The sequence below is a fragment of the Macrotis lagotis genome, chromosome X, assembly GCF_037893015.1.
Source record: "Macrotis lagotis isolate mMagLag1 chromosome X, bilby.v1.9.chrom.fasta, whole genome shotgun sequence".
Classification (NCBI taxonomy): Eukaryota; Metazoa; Chordata; class Mammalia; order Peramelemorphia; family Peramelidae; genus Macrotis; species Macrotis lagotis.
The window spans coordinates 143,051,124-143,057,963 of record NC_133666.1 but is presented as its reverse complement, the minus strand read 5'-3'; positions in this window follow the sequence as shown (position 1 = coordinate 143,057,963).

The window sequence follows — 6,840 nt, the reverse complement described above, 5'->3', positions numbered from 1 at the left end:
CATTTAAAAAGAGAGAGGTGATCAGAGCAGCAAAATACATATAAATGTGTAACACACACCATTCTATGTGTATGTATGTGTGAATGCATGTGTTCATCAAGAGGTGACACAAGCAGAACAGGCAATGCAATCTTTTTGCCTGATTCCTTAGCATCTCAGTTCTTGAAACATGGTCTGTGGCAGGTGGAGAACAGAGCATTCAGCTCTGAGTTCTACAAAAATCCCTGAATCTGGGTTTGTTTTGCTAAAGGAGAGCATGAAGCCAGTGTCCCACCTAAAATAAAGAAAGCTAATTAGGGGCTATGAATGTGTGCTCATGTATGGGTGTGTGTATGTGTTCATGTTTTTGCTGATCAACAGGCTGGAGTGGTCTTCCCTCTTCCCCCTGGAGACCCCACTGAGTTTGCCTGGCTCTTCACCTGTCCTCTGTCTCTCAGGCATCATTAATCTGTGCATCCCCCTTCTCCAAGATCCCCTGAGGAGGTGATGTTGGGGCATATGAGTCCTGGGCTGGGAGGGAAGCTGTTCCCTGGGGGGGGGGAGGTCAGAGAAATTAGCAAGGGGGCATTTTCCACCTAGAGTGTGTTTTATTGCACATATGTTTCAGATATGTGTGATGCTATATGATATAAAATCTATTTTAAATGATAAAATCGGAGAATTTTCATGTTATTTTAAATACATAGCAACTATCTAAAACCTAGAAAATAAGCCTAGATGACATTAAATGCATTTTGAGCTCTTGAAAATCTTCTGTGTCGGTCTGTATGTTTTAATCATTTCACCCACCCACCCAATATGGCTCCAGCTGTTCTTCCCAACTCTTCAGATTGTTGATTTGTCAAATAATTCCCTTGCTGAAATTTCCCAGGAGCAAATTTCTGCCCAGGAGAAAAGATTCCCTTTGTATGGGATGTTCTCTCTTCAGTCAAACATTAAAGAAATCTTATAAGCACTGTGCTAAGCTCTAGGGATGCAAAGAGGCAAAAGGTGCTCCCAATATAATGAAGACAATATGCAAACAAAAATTGACAAAGCATGATGCTATCATTCTATACCCAGAATAAATGGGGAATAGTTAACAGAGGGAAGGCACTAAAATTAAGAGGCTTCCTGAAAAAGATGAATCTTTAGATGAAACTTAAGGGAAACCAGGAGGAGTTGAGGAGGATGATCCTTTCAGGCATGGGGGATAGTCCGAGAAAATGTCCAGAGCTAAGAGAATGGAACATCTTATATGTGGAACAGTCAGAAGGCCAATGTTACTGCATCAAAGAGTATGTGTTAGGGAGTGAAATGTAAAAAGACTGGAAAGGTAGGAGAGGGCTAGGTTGGGAAGGGTTTTGAATATCAAACAAAGAATTTTATATTTGATCCTGGAGGTGATAGGGAGCTAGTGGAATTTATTGAGTCAAGAGTGGAGGGAAGGGGAAAGAAGTTATGACATATACATCTGATTTAGGAAAATCACTTTATTGAATGAATGGAAAATAGATTGGAGTGGGATGAAAATTGAGGCAATTATACACATCATTAGGCTATTGCAATAGTACAGGCATAGGTAATAAGGATCTATACCATAGTGGTGGCAGTGCCAGAGGAAAGGAGGTATATTTGAGAGATGTTGCAAAGGTAAAATTGATGAATCTTTGCAAGAGATTGATTATGGGGTATTTGAGATAGTGTGGAGTCTATGATGACTTCGAGATTGGGAGTCCAATGGACTGAGAGGATGGTGTTGCACTCTACAATTTGGAAGATTTAGGGGGAAAGAGAATGCGCTCTGTTTTGGACATATTGAGTTTATGATGTCTATTGAACCTCTAGTTCAAGATATCTGAAAGGCAATTATATATATAAAATTGGTATTCAGCAGAGATTTGGGGGCAGTAAGGGAAGATTTGAGAATTATCAGAATAAAAATGATAATTAAGTCCATGAGAGCTAATGAGATAACCAACTGCAGAGGTATAGAAGTAGAAGGAAGAGGATCCAAGACAGAACCCTAAGGAATACTAGCAGTTTGAGGGTATGATCTGGATAAAGATCCAGCAAAGGAGACAGTGAAGGAGCAGTAAGATAGGTAGGAGGAAATCCAGGATAGAGTAGTGTCCTGAAAGCATAGAGAGAATAGAGCATCAAGGAGGAGAGAGTGAGGACTGAGAAAAGGCTACTATGAAATTTGGCAAAGTCATTGCTAACCGGAAAGAACAATTTCAGCAGAAAGAACAGAAGCAATTGCAAGAGGTTAAGTAGAGAGAAGTGAGAAGTTAAGAAGTGAGAAGGGAGAAAATACAGGTATTATGGAAGAGTTTGTCTACAAAGGGCATAGAAGAGATAGGATGATGTTAGTGGCTATGAAAGTATCAAGTAAGGGTTTTTAAGGATGGGAGAGAGATGAGCATGTTTGTAGACAATTGAGGAATCAGTAAACACAGAAAGTTTGAAAATAAAATTGGAGATGACAATCCTGCAATCTGTTGCAGGAGATGAGATGGAATAGTATAACTTGAGCAGGTAGAAGAGTGAGCCTTGGTAAGAAGTAAGTCTAACTCATCATGTAAGATAGAGATCAAAGAGAAGAATGATAAGAAATGAAGAAGGGGGGGAGGGAGTTCACAGCAATTTGTTTTATTTTTTTCCATAAAATGAGACAACATTCTCAATTGAGAGAATGGTAGGAAGGGGAACCAAGGAAAATTTGAGAAGGAATGAAAAAATTTAGAAAAACTGATATAGGGGCGGCTAGGTGACGTAGTGGATAAAGCACCAGCCTTGGAGTCAGTAGTACCTGGGTTCAAATCCGGTCTCAGACACTTAATAATTACCTAGCTGTGTGGCCTTGGGCAAGCCACTTAACCCCATTTGCCTTGCAAAAACCTAAAAAAAAAAACTGATATAGAGTGTAGGATACTGAATTAATAAAGTATAGAGATGATAGGGCGCATGCAAAAATGTGGGCTCAGTTTAGTGGCCCCACTAAGAATCATTATATTACTTTCTCTACCATCATTCAGTACATGTGTAGAAACAAAGGCAGAAGTGGTGGGAGTCATCCAAGATTGAAGCTTGGTAGCACATAACTTGCAAAATGATAAGGGGGTTAGGGATTCAAGAGAAAAGGGTAGTTTAGAGTTGCATTAATTCACCCAAAGGATCAAGATGAGTAGAGAATAGCAAGGATAGGGAAGATGACCTGGGAGATAATTCAAGGTTCAATGAATTAGAAGCTATGGTATGAATTGAAGAGGAAAGTTTTTTAAGGTGAGTAGAGGAAGAAGTAAAGTCAATAGATTATAGTCAGATAAGGGGATTTTGGAATTTTTTTTTTTTAGGTTTTTGCAAGGCAGTGGGGTTAAGTGGCTTGCCCAAGGCTACACAGCTAGGTGTAAGTATCTGAGTCCAGATTTGAACTCAGGTACTTCTGACTCCAGGGTTGGTGCTCTATCCACTGTGCCACCTCGCCACCCCTGATTTTGGAATTCTTGAATATGGAGGTGGTATATTATGAGTGATGGTAAGAACAAAGATGTGACCATCTTTTTGTGTGTGTAGCTAAGGTAGGATGGAGGAGAAATTCATAGCAGGTGAGTAGTTAGAGTTTATAAGGGTGAGTCAAATGTCGAAATACTCTAGTATGAGGATAAGAGTAAGGAGAAGAGAAAAACTGTGAGTCATGTTATCGAGGGAGGAAGGGGAGTGATCTGGAAGAGTGTAGGCAAAAGCTACTGTAGACAACAGTTGATTGAGTCGTAGATATGAATAGCATGAAGCTCAGAGGAGAAAAGATTCCTGAGTTATGGAGGTGGGGGAGACCTTGAAAGTGGCAATGTAGTAATGGGAGGCTCTTAATCAGTGAGTCAAGGAGAAGTCCAAGGGGGTGGGAGAACCTGCCTATACTAGAATGTTGGAGCTTCAAGGATCAAAGATCAGCTGCTGCCCATAGAAATATTCTCAGTTTAATTACCCTTTGACTTTGGCAGAAACTGAAAGGGTCAGGTATATTTTGGTTCTATTTTGTTTGTTTCCCGATTTATCCCTCCCCACTCCCACCTTCAGCATTTAGACATGCCTTTAAAGACCTTGCACATAGTAGGAGGGCCTGAAAAATTATTGATTTGATTTGAAGTGAAAAGTCATTCATTCAACCACTAAGTTTAAGCACTTGATATGTATCAAATGCATATAAAGATAAGTAAGTCATAGGTTTGGAGTTAGAAGGACCTCAAAGATCTTCTAGTGCAACATCCCTATTTTATAGAGAAAGAAATCAGTCCCAAAGAATGAATGAAAAAGTATTCATTGATTTACTGTGTACCAAGTATTGTGATTGAGGGTGAGGGGTCCAAAAAAAAAAAAGACAGACCCACAAAGAACTTACATTCTAATGGGGAGACACCACACAATGAAGGATGGTGCTTGGTTGACTTACCCAAGATCTCATAGCTAATAAGTGTCAGAAGCAGGATTCAAACTCACATTTTCTGATTTCCAATCTATGGCTTCTTTCACTGAAAATCAAACAGCAAAGTTAGCAGAATTTGCATCCAGATCTCCAGTCCAGTTCTCTTTGCTCTAAACATTGTTGCTTTTTCCTAAAGCTTCTTCTTAATAAGTCATGTCAAAGTCATGTTAGTTCAGGTTGATATATCCTTAGGACCATGGATTACTGGGAATAAACAAATAAATATATATTTCCATAACATATTCAGGTGTACAAAATGTTTCTCTCATAACTGTGGAGATAACTGATGCAAGTGTACTTATTCCCATTTTGCAGATGAATAAAATGAGACCCAGAGACATGATCCCTATGCTTGAGGGACTCATACATACTATATCCAAGTTAAACTATTAGATTTTCTCCTGCCTGCCCATAATTGCTTACGGTGGGCAAGGAGGTAAGGGGAAGAGGCTCCATAGGGTTCTAAAGGCTTTAAGATAGAGAAGCATTTTAAAGACTTTTTGTCTTGGTGTGTTTTGGATGATTAGTTCAGGCTAAAGGGGGAAAAATGCTCCTTTAAAGAGGAAAGAGCCATGTGAGAGGAAGGTGAGAGTCAGCATGGCAAAGAGGGAAAAACCCAATAGCTCCAGAATAAGAGATCCTGCCTTGAAAGCTTAATTATCGATGTGTCTTTGGGCAATTAATCTTAATAAAATTTAATTTTCTCATTTGTAAAATGAGAGAACTGGGCTAGATGGTATCTTCTGACTAGTTTTAGAATTCTACACTAGATTAGGGAAATGTTCACTTTTCAAAACACTTGGGACAAGGGAAAGCTGAGAAAGTAGTGATCAAATTGGAAAATGGAACAATAAGATAAAACCCAAACTGGTATATAGAAAAGCTAGTCTTCTTTCAGAAGGAAGATAGAATGAACTGGACAGAGAAAGAGAGAGTAGAGGAAAAATGAAGCCAGAGATACTAAAAATTATGGATGAACCACAAGGTCCTATATTGATGCTAATATTGCAAGGTTTCTTAGAATGCCAGTCACAAGGAACTTTTGGTTGGTTGTTCTTAGCCTCCAGTTTTAAGTATATGGGTATGAAGATTATAAACCAAGTTAAACCATGATTAACTGGCAAATCCAAATTGAGAACCTGGGACAATGAGTCAATCAAGGAGAATAAGGAGATGCTCCTTGACAGATGAAAATAGTTTGGAAAAATGAAAGTACAGATTAGATACATTCATAAACCAGAAGGTCCTTAGAACATGCTACCTTAGAGATGGACAAGTCAGAACATTAAGCACAGAATGTCAGTGCTATAAGATCCCTTAGACCAGAGTTATGAAAAATGCAACATTCTCAAGTGCAACCTGAAACAGGTTAAAATGTAATTGAAAAATATTTAACAAAATAAATAAAAATACCACAAAACATAGATTACATTACATTTTTAAATATCAATAGGCAGCTCACAAGGATCCTTATAAGGAAAGTAGTTACTTCTCTTTGAGTTTGCACCACTGACTTAGAAAAAAAGGATATTCGAGCTAGACAGACCTTCAGAACACAGCATGGAATATTGGAAAACAAGGAATCACAGAATTTAGCATTATCAGAACTAGAAGGGAACTTGGTCTACAGAACATAGAATTCACAATTAAGAGTTCTTAGAATATAGAATGTAGAGTGGTGGAGCTAGAAGGCAACAAAGAACATCAGAGCTAGAAAAGATCTTAGATTATAGAACATGGAATATCACAGGTAGAAGAGACCTGAGAATATCACCCCTTTCTGCCTTGAATGTCCACTCCCCTTCTTTACCTTTTGAGAATACAGAACACAGAATGTTGTAGCTGGAAGAAACCTTAGAACAGACAATATCAAATCTGGAAGGAACCTTAGAATATAGAACATAGAATATCACAGATGGAAAGGACCTTTTTTCTTTAGTCATAGAACCTTTTCACAGTCTAGTAAAACTTGTGGAGGTTTTTTTAGAATAATGATTTTTAAATACATAAAATAAAATACCTAGAATTACAAAGGAAATTGATTATATTGAAATAGTTATCAAAGCATTAAAAAAAAGTTCACAGAACCACTGAAATCTATCCATGAAGTCTCAGTGTTAGTAACCCTTAATCTAATCCAGCTCCTTCAAGATTGACCAAAGTCTGTGAGTATACACACAAATATACATACATACATACAAATATATTTACACAATATATATGCAAGAAATAAATATCTATATCTAATTACATACCTATAACTATATAGATAATTCTCTCTATATAAATACATACAAGTATATTTATACTTATATGTAAATAGAAATCTATAGTTCACAATATGTCAATGTGTATATAGTATATAAAATTACACA